The following is a 15,049-nucleotide window of genomic DNA, read 5'->3' on the forward strand; positions in this document are numbered from 1 at the left end:
GGGGAACTATGAGGGTGAGTATGCAGGGAAGTGTTAGGAAGGATTTCTTGTTCTGATGTACACTTCCATAACTGGGGCAATCATGTAAAAAAGGGGCAATCATATGGACTAAAGAGACATTATCCTACTGCGGCAGCATAATGACTGCATGCCAATTTCAAATAATATTATTTATAGATGTATGCTTCAATTAACTCTATAAAGATACAGTTACTATACAGTATGTTGCAATCTCTGGGCACTTAACTGTCATTTATCCAGCGGAAAGACTTGTTTTCACTTTAGAGTGCGCATAATGACTATCCTCAGATCATTAGATGTTGTTGTTATGATGTTATCCAATAATGTTATGATACACAGACAGCATTTTAGGACCATGATGTTATGATGATCAGAGAATTGCACAGCTGCAACTTTAGGATGCAGTACACCTCCCCTCCGTCGGCTCAGACAATGGTCTGTACCAGCTCCGCTTGTCACAACTGAACTGGGCAATTTCAAGTTTTTGAAAATGCCAGCTGTAGATGCAGCTTCGCCTTTTATCTGAGCTTTCGTCTGGCTGGCGCCGCTGCTTTTTTCCAGTGAAGCTTCATCCTAGGATTGGCCGCTAATGGTCCCAGCTGTGTGACTCCGGTTAGCTTGCAGAGACTGCGATTGTCATTGATCCATTGAAGGAGCCTACATACATTACAGGGATAAATCGTAAGTATGGGGCACTAATAGTCGGCGAATAGAATGCCTTTCATTGTTTCACTCCTTGCCTTGTCGACGACTGCATATCACGACCTGCTTCTGTAACACGCTCAAGGTGAATTAGAAACAGTGCCCTCCTCACATCCTCAACTTCTCCCAGATGTACATGATGATGCTGGAGTAAAAGGATGTGAATGAGTGCATTGGTTTACCCATAGGCTCAGGGGTGAAAGTGGTTTGAGTTTCTTACAGGAACTATAGGCTACTACCCCAACCTTCATCGTTTCATATTGTTCTCCTCCCGCCACCAGCTTCATGCATCCCTGAACACACACATCGTGGTGTTGGTGTTGAAATTAGAAACACTTGACAATAATAATAATATAATGTTTAAATTATTTATTTAAACATTATAACAGACTCATAACTCAGACTCTATAACGTAGACTCTCCTATGTGGACTATCATGTGTGATTGCAACTCTCCTTTTTGAGCAAAACATTTACCACACACTGAACAATTAAATTGTTTCTCTCCTGTGTGAACTATCATGTGTCTCTTCAAGTCTCCTTTTTGAACAGATTTTTTTTAAACACAAACTGGGTAACTCAAGTGTTTCTTCCCAATAACTGAGGTTCATTAATTTCCATCCAGGATCTAGGTCCCTGGGAAAGTGGGAACACTTAAACACTTTTCCACATTTTCCACAGAGGGCTGAAGTAGTTATCCTTGTCTTCTGTGTATTGGCGAGTCATGCAACTTGTTGAGTGGGCTGCTCTTCTTCCTTTGCCTAGCCAAGTCTTCACATAAGGCAGTGGATCCCACTGTCTGCATGGAGGTCCCACAGAGCTGATGAAGAGGAGATTTGCTGCATTTCTTGTTGTCAGTTTTCTCCTATACTCAGTTATGATGTTGTTCATTGTGCTGAACCCCCGTTCACAGTCAGCATTGCTTGCAGACAGTGTGTCAACTGCCATGAGCAACTTCTTCATCCTCTTAGGAATGGTTCTTCCTCCACTTGCTTTGTATTCAGTGAACCCAAGGTGGGCCTCTTGTCCATTCAGTTGTAGGACATCACACAAAGCCCTCACCTCATTATCTCCAAATCGAGCATTGTCGTGGTCCCAGTTGTCAGGGTTGAGGACTGCCATTTGTTTGATAAGGTTATTGTACGCCTCTTTTCGGTTGGCTGCAACACTGGCCTGTGCTCTGTTTGCTGTGGTTGTGAAGAGTCTTTATTGTCTACCACTGCTTGGATGAACTTAGCAGAGTTAATGATGGGAGACCTGCCAACTCTTAACTCCTCTCCCTTGAATTCCATCACTTCCTCTGCTTGGCTGGCTTCAACTGCATGTTGTCCTGGGTAGCGATTGAGGCTTTCTATGCGTTTGATATAGATTGTCATGTTGTCATGGGCCTTTGGGAGCGTGGTCTGTCTGTCCTGAAGAATCTCTGACAAGTTCTTAAGTTCAGTCAGAACATCTGCCATCACTGCAAGACTTTTCAGGAAGTTGATGGAGCACAACTTAGAAAGCAGACCTTTGAATTTGGCCCTGTCTCTGTTGTCCCTTGTGTTATCCTCTGATGCTTCACGGAAATGTTGTGCCAAGGCTGGATAAGACTGCCAAACTGCAGAGACTGCCCTGCATGAAGAAGCTACCCAGCGAACACTGAACACTTTTCTGATCCTCCTGAGGGCAATGTCTAGGTTGTGAGCACATTCACTCAGCTCCCGCATGTTTTTTGGTGACTGGCTATATAATGAATATAGGCTGTCAAGGAATGCCTGGAAGTCCTTTGTTCCCCCCGTCACATCCAGGGCCTGGTCCACAGCAAGCTCCAGTCTGTGATTGAGGCAGTGCCATAGTAGGATGCCTGGGAAGTCATCCTGGAGCAACTTCCCAACACCTGACTTCACTCCCAGCATGACACTGGCCCCATCACTGCAAAATCCAATGAGGACTTCCCTCAGCAACTCAACAGTGAAGCCGTTCTTAAGCAAGCAACCCATAATCTGTTCCTTGATATGAGCAGCAGACATACTATCCAGCTCAACCAGGTCTAATGGAAAGGCAATGGGCTCCATGTCTCCATCAACACTAGCCTTCAGAAACACAATGAGTGTTGATTTGTGCCCGACACTGGTCGACTCATCAGCCAATACTATGATTTTACAGTTGGCCTCTATTATCTTTTTCAGAAGTTCCTTTTTCATCTGTGATGACACATGCTCAATTATATCAACACAGACTGTTTTGCTGTGCAAAACACGCCCTAAGCTAACATCATTTACTTGCTGCAGGTCAATCAGACTCTCAAAGTCTGTGAAAGGCTTGTTATTCTTGGCCACATAGTATGCTGTCATGAATACTTTGGCAGTAGACTCAAATGCAGACTCCTGACTACTGGCGTTTAAGTTCAGAAGTATGTCTTTATTTGCTGTCTGAAGAATCTTGACAGCTTCAGTATGCGCTGTGGAGTTCCTGTGCTCATGGATCTTTTTCCGCAGTGATGAAAGCTGTACTTCCCTTGAATTACCACTTGGGGCTATCTTTCCCTCAGCCCACTGAGTAGCTATGTTGACCCCACGGGATGCCATGACACCCAGATCTTTTACATCATGGCATGGGCTACAGCCTAGCCTTCCATTTTCAGCATGCAGCCATTCATTTTTCTCCTTGCACTGTTTATACTGTTCTTCTTTCCATACATTAGGGTAAGCAGTAGGAGGGCTAGCAGCATCGCCTGTTCTTTCTTCTGAGTAGGGAGAGGGACCTGCTGCTTCTTGTTGAGTCTCCTCTTCCTCCCTCTGGCCTTCAACTGTTTTAAATTAGAATAACATTTACAACTAAATTCATCAAAAGACAGTCAAACAGTCTCTGTCTTTGAATTGTCAGAACAGTGGGCAGATACATTAATGAACAGATTATTAGTAAAATAAAATATCTCAAAATGTATCCTACAATGTGTAGGATACATACAAAATGTTGTACTGTATGCACACAGACTGTGTTCTGAGTAAGGCACTGTCTAGTTTGCTAGTAAGCTAACTTCATGTCCATTCTCTGGTAAGTTAGCATCATCACCTGTGTTTGCATCTGAGGGTGGGTTTTCATTTTGCAGAGGTTCTGCCTCCCCCCTCTGGCCCTCAATTTGCTCTCTCCTTCTAACTTTAGCCACATTATCTGCTTCTTTATCTCTCTCCTTTCTCTTAAACATTTGACTTATTGTTCGTTGCATGTTTCTTCTCCTCAGGCCCGTCACTATGGTGACGCCCACTCACGTGCGATTATGGCCCATTAGTCTGGAACGCACGTCGAACGTTCGAACGATTAGATTTTGATGGGCCGTTGATGGCCCGGTAAGATTTGTACACGATTTGGCATGACAGCGCCCCCCCCAACTGGCGACCAGATATAACAAAATAATATATATATATATCATAATAATAATAATAATAATAATTATTAATCTTCTATATTTTATATTAAATGAAGACATTAAAATTGAGAAACAATAGTGTGTTTTTCATTTTGTTGGAAGGGATTCTAGTGACCAATCATTTGAAAAGAAGTTGAAATATTGCACGTTACTGCTTGAATATTAGGGCTACTACTAGCCTTGCTAGCCCCCCTACGGCTACTGTTCCTGTTGGATTAGTGGTGGAGCTGTCATGCCAAAACCTGGCAGCTGCCAAATCCTGGCAGGGCCATCAACGGCCTAATCGTTCGAACGCTCTTGCTAATCGTTTGCTAATCGTTCGAACGTTCGACGTGCGTTCCAGACTAGGGCCAAAATCTGACCGCCTGTGACGTCTTTCTACTGCGCTTTGTTTACTACCGCAGCTGATTAATGTGTGTATCTTAAACTGCGAAGACAATTGTAATCTTCTTGCACTTGAATAGCATTAAGGTTGATGCAGGCTTACTAGTCAGCTATATCATATATAACATTTTATATGAAAACACCCGCTAGCATGCTAATTTCACACGTAATTCGCTCTGAGAATGAGAGCTTTATTGAATTGGTATGATTGTATACACGGCATGACTTTTCATACACCTAAACCAGTAGTAAGGCACATGACATGGGCATGAACATCACCGTAGGACCGGAACACCTAATCTTACAAGACTGTTAAAATAACGCACAGCAGACAGGAAACAGAACTAAATTATTATTCGGCTCATAATTCATAAAAATAAAAAAATGGCGCAGTCCCCCAAAAAATAAAAAAGTGGCGCAGTCCCACTCTTACATTTAACTTCATTTCTACTGGATAGAGACAGTGGAGAGAGACAGTAAGGAGGAGAGTAAGGAGGAGAGGGCATATCAGCTCTTTATTGGCTGGATTCGAATGCCAATATGGGCAGATGTGCACTGTAGGCCGTGGTGCGAGACCACTGGACCATCCAAGGCCACACAGAGGTGGTTTTAATCACATTATCACATGATTATTTAATCACATTAACAGGGCTGTATGGCTGCTCCAACCCATTAACATGGGCTGTATGGCTGCTCCAACCCATTAACATGGGCTGTATGGCTGCTCCAACCCATTAACATGGGCTGTATGGCTGCTCCAACCCATTAACATGGCAGCCGAAATGAAACTCACACGAGCCGCTGAGGTTGACGCAGCCAGTGAAATCGAGCCCTTAGTGTCAGTTTTTGACGCCCCTTCTCTCTGGGCAAGAAGAAGAAACAAACCTCAGTGTTTCAGTGGCGTTTTTCAGGTTGGCTATGAGGCTGTTCCACTGTTGCATCTTTGGTTGTGTTGCGACAGGTACTGGGGCCTCGCATGGCTCCGGGGAAGCCAGGACCTCTGTCAGGGCCTGGGCTGGTTCTGTCAGGACCTGGGGTGGGTCTGTCAGGACCTGGGTGGGTGGATCTGTCAGGACCTGGGATGGGTCTGTCAGGGCCTGGGTGGGTGGATCTGTCAGGACCTGGGGTGTGTCTGTCAGGACCTGGGTGGGTGAGTCTGTCAGGACCTGGGTGAGTGGGTCTGTTAGGGCCTGGGCTGGGTGTGTCAGGGCCTGGGTGGGTGGGTTTGTCAGGACCTCCTGGTGACAGTGCATGCTCTTTATGGCTGCTCTCATCCGGTGGGCCAGGGTCTCCTCGGCAGCCTGCATCCTGTCCTCCAGAGTCACCTCAGAGCCCTCCGGCCTAACATGACACACACACACACCCACACTATTAATGGGGAGCCAGTTAAGTGCTCTCAGCAACTATTGGGGAACTAGGTTGAGATTGAGAACGACAAATCTCTCTATCATATAGAAACGAAATGCCACGGGTCCCCTGACGTGTTAGGAGGTCATTAGGATGTCTGGTGTGTGTGGTGCTGGAAGCCTCATCGCTCACCCCAGGCTGTGAGTGACCTCCCCAGCGCCGGCGGGCACAGCCCCCCGGCAGAGCTCCTTCAGCAGGTCTAGGTGGTGCAGGTTGCTGGTGCCCATCCCTGTGTTCAGGATCTCGGCGTGGACGTTGTACTCGTTTATGGATATCTTCAGGCCTGGCAGACGGGTGGTTCTCACCTACAGACATGCCACACAAGGGTTAGGCTAGGAGTTCAGTTGACTTTGAAATGAAGTAGAGATAACTCTGGGTTATCAAGTTGCTATAGTGCTAAGTGTAATGTAAAGCCTACCATGGGATCAACAAAGACGGTGTTTCCCAGACACAGAACGACCTTGGCTTGGTGATGCAGGCCTTTGATCTTCTGACTGAGGAGAGATGGTGAGCCCAGAGTGGGTAAGTTACACCCTTGGAATGTCATTGTATGATGTTCTTCTACAGCAGGGGTAGCCAACACGGTGCCCGCGGGCACCTGGTCGCCCACAAGGCCAACGCTGAAGAATATAACAATGTTTGCGCGACTGTGCAGGCGCAATGCGAGAGAGTTTTTGCAGGGTGAGATGTCTGCAGATGAAAGTAAGCAAGTTGAAAGGTTAGCAAATATAATTGCTGAGTGTTCTGAGAACGTTGGTTCAAATTGGTCGTTATTATTGTGACTAGAAAGTGTCTGATTATAGTTCCATGGTGTGAATAGTGTCAAAGAACTAGCAAGCTAGCTAGCTGGTCTGCTCATCTCCGTCTCTTTTGTACATAGATTTGCGAATCGTGATACTCGAGTCCTGTGACTGTACTGACCTTGGGGTTCCAGTCCACCTCAGCGTCGACGGGCTTGGCCCGGCACACAACCATCTCCACGGCCTGGGGAGGCAGGCTGTGGAACTGAGCAGGCAGCTGCAGCAGCTGGTGGGCCTTCGTCTCCTGCTCGCGCCCCTCGTCCAGGAACGCCACCGTCACGCTGGAGAACAGACACCCGGCCGCCTCTGGCACCGAGGTCACCCGCACTCTGACAGAGACGAACGTCAGAGCGGGGAGACGGTTAAGTCTCTCAGAGGAGCCGCCTCTTTGTTGTCTAAGCACAGAAACACACTCAAACGGGACTTCTCTCTGAGTCACCCGATTGTTGACATTGAGAACATCGTTTCATAGCTGAAATTTGTTCATTTGTATTCATGTTGGGTTTGGTGGGGGGGGGGGGGTTCTGACCTATGATAGGCTTCTTCTTCTTGTACTCCATAGAGGCCTCCCTCTAGCACCTCCTTGGCATACAGCTTCTCCTTGGCGTAGTGAGAGACCATCTCTGCAGCCAGGCTCTCATAACAGTCGTCTTTGTTGCTCACAATGCGGCCATAGAGGGAAGCGGTCTTGATGTGCAAGGGCAAAACCTTGGATGACAAATAGGTAAAAAAGGGAAATATTGCGAGTGTACATACACAGATAAGCATGTTACAGTTAGAGGTTCATCTCATTGTGGAAGATAGACAAGCACCCACTACCACCCAAATAATATACTCTGAATGACATTTGGACCATAGTCAAAAATGTGGTGAATCATAAACTATGATTCACCACTATAGTTCCTGAGTCTTGATGAAGTGGGCGGTCCTGTTTAGGGCTGATGCTGTGTCGATAAGGACAAACACTACTGTCCCTGCAACAGAAAGAAAGTAATTAAGCATTACAGAATTCAGTTCCACTTCACCTTTCTTCAGACGCATACCTACGAGCAAAATAGCCAAATCCAGGGTTCAGCTAATTACAGTTGCATCTTAGCAGATTATTAATGTCAAATCAAGTACATTTTAGGTCAATCCGTCCATATTCTAAACACTGACTTGCAGAAGCCGAAGCTCTTGGGGTAGCTGCAGAAGGGCCTGTCAGTCTTCTGCTCCTCCTGGGCCTGCAGGACCCCCTGGGCGAAGTGGAGCAGCTCGGGGGGCAGCGATGCCTCGGTGCGCTTCAGGTAGCGCATGACCCCGATGACGTGACGGGCGTTCCTCTCAGACAGCAGGAGGACTGACTTCAGGGGGTGGGGATGCACCCTTCTTGTCCTGTTGAAGAAAAGCCTTTGGTGAGTCCAGACAGCAATCTTGAGGTTGAGAAAGCATACCCAATACAATCATGGTGCTGGGAAATGGGGCACATTTCTCAGACGTTTGCAAAGCAACAGGTATAATACGCAAATTAAAAGACCTGTGAACTGGGGGGGCGCTAGTGAGTAGTGGATGGAGTAGACGTGCTTTCGAGAGCTCCTCTCCGTTCTGCCCTTATCTATGATGGGCCGTATCAACACGATCAAGATGGTATCGCCCCCTAGATTTTTTATATTTATTTCAGAATCTCCCAATCTTCCTCACTTCAGCATTTTTTAAGAAGTTGGACTCCATTATCTTTCCATTTGTTTGGGGATATAAAGCTCATCGCATATCGAAAGCACATCTGCAAAAGTCCAAAACTGAGGGAGGATTAGGCCTTCCTGTATTTCGTAACTATTTCTGGGCAGCCAACGCTAGGGCTTTGTCTTACTGGCAATGGGGTTTCCCAGGTGAGGCCCATCTGTATCCACTGACCATCTGAGCGAAGCCTGGTCCTTAATATCGAGGTGACTGACGACAAACAAGGTTTAGCTAGAATCCAATCTTGATCAATTAATGTCAGGTACAAATTGATCCAATTCAAAGTCATCCATAGACTCCACTATTCAAAGACATTACACCGAATTTATCCATCGGTTTCTCCACTGTGTGACAGATGCAAAAATGCAGATGGGTCTCTAGCGCATCTTTTCTGTCTCGGTCCTCATTTGCAAAAAATCTGGTGGTTTTCCAGGGTCTATGGAAGGGACATTCCCCCTGATCCTGAACTGGGACTCTTTGGATGTTCAGAGACTGCTTCCAACTATACGGCTGAGGAACGGTCGGAATGAATGACTGGTATTGTTGCTGCTAAGAAAATTATTCTATTGGATTGGAAATCACCTCCACCTCCCTGCTTCCAGAAATGGCTCTACGGATTAATCAGTATCATGCAGATGGAGAGAATACGCTTCTACAACTCTAAAGTTCCCAATAGATATTTGAACATATGGGGTCCAATTATTGACTCTCAAAGTGTATTCAAATGTTTGATTATATCCTGTAGTGATGCAAGCCTGTACACTTTTTTATTTTTACTTTTACATTTTACTCTTTACTTGTACCCTTGTAATACCTGACGATGTTGCATTTTGGGAATTGCTTTGAACCAAATCATACTAGACATGTATGCCTGGCAGTTTGTTGTTTGTTAGTTCGTTTGTTTGTTTGTCTTGTGTATAAAATAAAATAAAAAAATGACCTGTGAACTCTGTGAGTATGCTTGTGAAAGGAGTGGAGGGTAGCTGGTCTGTCCTACCTTGTCAGAGAGGTTCTGGAAGTTGTCAGACATGCAGAACAGACGGCTGCCAAACAGTTTAGGGGAGCTTGGGAAGCCGTAATGCACGACACACGTAGCATCCCTGATGCCCAGGGCCTTCAGACACTCATTGGTGGTGACTGGAATACAGGGGAAATACAGGGAGACATTTGTTGAATGTTATCAATAATATGAAATTGACAAGATTTAAATGTCAAATAATTAATTGATTTAATTTACCCAGAATGACATGAGTGCCAAGTCCAATGTCCTTCCTCCACTGCTCAATCACAAAGTCAAACTGGTATGTTAAACCCTCATGAGCTTTCAGGGAGAATGCAGGTGTGCTGGTCACACCCTGAATGACAGACACAAGGAGGGAAGATCAAATAGATGTAGTTAAAAACATGTATTAATGTTTGGTGACAGTGTTATGTAGGAGAAATTGTCCAATAGAGTTATTCTGTGATATTGTTATTATTTTATACTACAGTTGTATGAGTCGAGAAATGTGTTGACCAAATGTGACAATATGAAAAATCCAATAAAATACAGATTATATAAAAATAAAAAAAACATGTATTAATTAATGACCAATTATTATTTATGTATTTATTATACTTCTACAGTACTTTTTCTCCAAGATAGTGATTTATATTTTGCATGACAAGATACACGTTTACAAAGGTAAATGCTAAACTAAAATGGCACAAACTAATTGTTACAATATTCAGGAGACGTGTAGACATCGGCACAGTGAGCAGACATACGAAATGGCACAACAATCACTGGTCAAATGGCTGAAAAAAATGCCTTTTCAATGGTAGGCATAACAAAGCCATAACTAGGCAACTGGTGATACATCAATAACAACAATGGTCTTTTGGTTCTTCCACTACCCCTGCAAAAGACAGTCTCCCAATATAAGGTTGCAAAAATGAAAAAAACCTCTTCACACAGGAGAGTGTTGTACCTTAAAGACATGCTCGACCTCCTCTGCAGAGTTAGCGATAATGAGGGTCTTCTGGACCACCTCAGGGTTGAAGTCTAACGAACCAAGCAGCACTGAGATCTTTGTGCATTCCAGACACAACAGGATCATCTGTGGGGAGAAAGATGAGGGAAACATAATCTCAAGTGATTGAAGACTGTAAGATTTAACCAGGAATAGCAGATTTTTGGGGGGATCTGTACACCAATTGATTATGCCAAATAAAGTATGTTTATGACAACACTAGGACACATGGGGTTTGATAGTTGTACCCAACTGTCTTGTGGAGACCCTCTACCCCCATAACCCTTTGATACCAGGACCCAGTTTGCCTTGCATGAAATGAAACTGTGATTAGGACTTCCCAAGGGATAACATGTCTGTCTTTTTTGTACAGATATAGGCAGTTAATATCCACATGTGTTTTAATTCAGCCTTTGAGCCACAAAAACATTATTTTACACGAAGGCCTAAGCATAAATGTGTGATTTATAGTCCTTAACACCCGATGTTGCGCATAGGCAACATTAGCATTTCAAGTGGTTATACCTTTGACAAAACATTTAAATAATAAAAAATGTATACGGGCAACTCTATGAGCATTTTGCATCCATTGAATTTCACAAACGCACTCTTTTGTGTTTACAGACTTGCGATGTCCACCATTTTTCAGAGAAAACTTGATGTAATCATAACAATCGGCCACAAAAAGGTGGTAGAACATTTTATTAGGATCTCTTGCTCAAGAAAATAATTTACTTTTGTGAATTGATCGTGTACAGACATGTCATCAAGTGTTTAAAGTAGGGCTGTCAATGTTAACGTGTTAACACTCCCGATTAATCCGTAAACTTTAGAAAAATGTAACGCAAATTAATCATACTTCATATTACCAAATTCTACTAAGATGCGTAGCATCGATCCTGCTACCTCGCGCATGCTAAGCGAGCGCTCTACCATTCCTCTCACAAGGCCAAAGTGATCTCAAGAGCAAAAGGTATACTTTAACCTGTGTCCTTCTTAGTTTATGTAGGAGCTATAAAAGTATACTGTATTCTGTGATAGCAATTTGAGAATGAAAATAACAGTGATGGGTTTGAAGAAAAAAACTGTCTGAAAGCAAGAAGCAGACTTCTTCTAGTCTTCGGAGACTACGTCTCCGCTTGCTGAAGTACTAAAAGTCGGAACAGCGCCACAAAACGAACTAGTGGTCGAAGACATAAGAGTTTCAGAGTAACTCTTCCCGACTCCGGAGGTCCCTGGTTCGAGACCGGGCGGGAACAACGTTTTTTCCTTTCACCTCTGAGGCGGAGCAGTTACTTACGATAGGGCTTGAGTCAACCGACTAGAATTCAGGCGAGAACAGACGGGTGCAGTCTGAGGTTTGGCAGTTAAGTGCAATTCTGACTGCATAGCTTGAGACTCTTTTACTCTGCACATTTAAGAGATTCTAATCTTATTTAGAAATCATCAAAACTAAGAAATGTTATAATAAAGTAAAACAAATAACAGATTCCTCTAACCAGTATGCCATGCAGTTGTTTTTGTTTTATGCTTTATCTCCCCCCAAAAATACAAGTAAATACTAGTATTTTAAACATGTGATTAATCACAGCCTATTATTGTGATTAACTTGATTAAAATGTTTAATCGATTGACAGCATTAGTCAATAAGACATGGTTGCCTATACAGGGTATATACAGGAATCTTGAGGTTAATTTCAATACCTTTCTAAGACTTTTTAAAGACCGTGTCAATATCCAGACCTCACCGCCACTTGGAGCTGTAACCGTTTACATCAGTGACACCTTTAACTTAACAGTTTTAGTTGTAATAGACACTAGACCACTATCATACAACACCATTTCCGGTTCATCTTTGTTTTTTAATAGAACTAATAAATTCCCAAACTTTTACTAAAAGTTTTTAGGACTCAAACTCTTTGGACAGAGTCTAATTCAGAAAAATATCTACAAGATTCAAGACCTCATAAAATCGTGATAAGACTTAATACTTATTAAGGGTCTTGATTTTCCCAAAATTGATTTATCAACTTTTAATACTTTTCAAGACACCGCGGATACCCTGCTATATGCAACCTCAAAGGTTAAGCTGACCTGGTGCACGTTGCCGTAAAGTGCTGCCTCCTCGGTCACTGTGATGATGATGCAGGGGTTGATCATGTGGTCTGCCAGGAGCCCCACCATCTGGCTGCTCCAGCGTTTGCCCACGGCGATGATCTGCCTGGGGCAGGAAGCCCGCTCGCTTCTGTCGGTCACCTTCTGGAAGTGCTGCAGAATGGTGGCCATCTGAGAAGGAACAATGCAGTCAGAGAACACTCATAGGGAGATGGTGTTGGCAAGGCTAGTTTACTTGTACAGCACATTTCAACAGGGGCAATTCAAATAACTTTTCATATAGCATTAAAAAATACAGAACAAGGAGGAAAATAAATAGATACACATTTAACTATATAATAAGACAATGAATAAAAAGATATAGATAAGTGTTATTACTGCAACTGTAATCAAGCACTGCTTTTTGGTTATCTGGTATTGCCTTCAGACATTTTGAACCTGCTGGTTATTTTAGGCTTCAGTCATAAGCATAAAATGCCCTTCAAAAGGTACATAGAACATAATTGAATTAATGATTATGTTAATTGTAGTTATTGATCAATAGGAAAAATATATCATATATAATGATAACGTTTTTTGGGCATATCGCCCTGCCCTAGTTGACAGACAGTCCTCCACTGCATCAGGCGGTTGTTCCTCTTTAACTTAGTGAACTCCATTCTAAACATCATAAAATCATGTCTCTCTCTCTCTCTCTCTCTCTCTCTCTCTGACCTCGTCTGGGGCCTGTGAGTAGAGCAGATCCACCTCGTCCAGCACCAAGTGACACAGCCGCAGGAACATAAAGCAGTGGAAGGCCATCAGACGCACCAGGCTGAAGGGAGTGGTCACAACCATCTGGCCTGGAGACAGAAGGGTTAGGGAATGAGGGAATGACATATTCAAATATCCAACAATATACTATACAGTCAATTGTTGGAATTAGGTATTTTTGCTCTAGACCCAGGGTGCCCAATCTTTTTTGAACCAAGATCTACTTTTCAAGTAGCCACACACACACACACACACACACACACACACACACACACACACACACACACACACACACACACACACACACACTTCCCAGCCTGCATAGTAAACGCACAGGGGTTAATTGCCTTGCCACATGCAAGCGCCCTCCTGACCTTCCTATTGCAAGCCGGCCTCTCTAACCTCTAGGCTACCTCTCTAACCTCTAGGCTACCGGCCTCTCTAACCTCTAGGCTACCGTCACCCCCACCGCCGCCCGCCCCCAATGTTGTAATTCAACCCCCCCCCCCCCAAAACAATTTCTATGACTTCAACTAGAGCAAGTCTAATAGAGCCCCCGAGACAGTAGGCTTACAGTTCTTCTGGATCTTGATCGTCTTGGCTTCGTCCTTCCCTAGTCCCACCAGTGCAATCATGGGGTGAAGGGACTGGGCAGTCTGGCATTCCTCCAGCCGGTCAAACACAGTCTGGGCCTTCTCCCACCCCGGGCACAGGATCCCTGCTATGGGCTGGGGGGGGGGGGGGACACCAGACGACAACAACAACAACACATGGGTATCTTCACTCACCACTTGATCGTTTTACTATGGATTTGTAGTAGTCCAGAAAACCACATCTAAAAATCAGCCTTCTGATAGCATGGAAAGTACTGGAGTTGGAACAATATTGTTCTATTGTACATATTTTAGCTAGTTTTAGGCTAGTCTGTTAATAACACAGACACTCCTACATTGACACTATGGAGACAGGCTTGAGCTTCCATCCTCCAGTCTGGTGTGTGTGTGTGTGTGTGCGTGTGTGTGTGCTGGGCTCACCCCGGTGTGTGAGGAGAGGGTGCTGTAGCCTGAGGACAGCTGCATGTGAGCCAGTAACGGGGGGAGGTAGGTGAGGGGCTCGTCTGCGCTGCGGGAGATGAGGACCGTGTCACAGCCCCAGGCGACTGCTGGCCAGCAATAGCTTTCAGCCACCGACGGCCTAGTGAACTTCTGTCTCACTAGGATCTGGAGAGAACACATATGACACATTCTAATGCTTTGGTCCTCATGTCGGGATCCGATGTAATGATCTGACTTTTCTTTCGAAAAATGTGAATACATTTCCGCGTTGTTGAAAATCAATGACACACACGTCGCTAGTCAACTAACACAGCTTGTTTTGTGAGCCTGCTAACAATGTAAAGTAGTGTTATAGTTAACTAGATAGCAGTGGAAATTACTCACCGGCAATCCATTGCCTTGCAGTATTTTGGCTTGACTAGCGAGTTTGTGTTGTGATTCTCAACAACGTTGAAATGTAGTGTTTCAAAAGAAAAGTCCGAACACTTTGATTGGTTGCCGACATGCGGACCAATGATCAGACTGTGTCACATATATTATACACATTCGTCACCACAACATCTGACTTAGACAACTGACAATCAATGAATGTGATTTCACATCTTCCAGATCACATGTAGAAACCCTCATTCAATATTTTTATTAATATCAAATTGTTACAGCCGTAGTG

Source organism: Nansenia antarctica (assembly GCF_963989245.1).
Source record: "Nansenia antarctica genome assembly, chromosome: 8".
Classification (NCBI taxonomy): Eukaryota; Metazoa; Chordata; class Actinopteri; order Argentiniformes; family Microstomatidae; genus Nansenia; species Nansenia antarctica.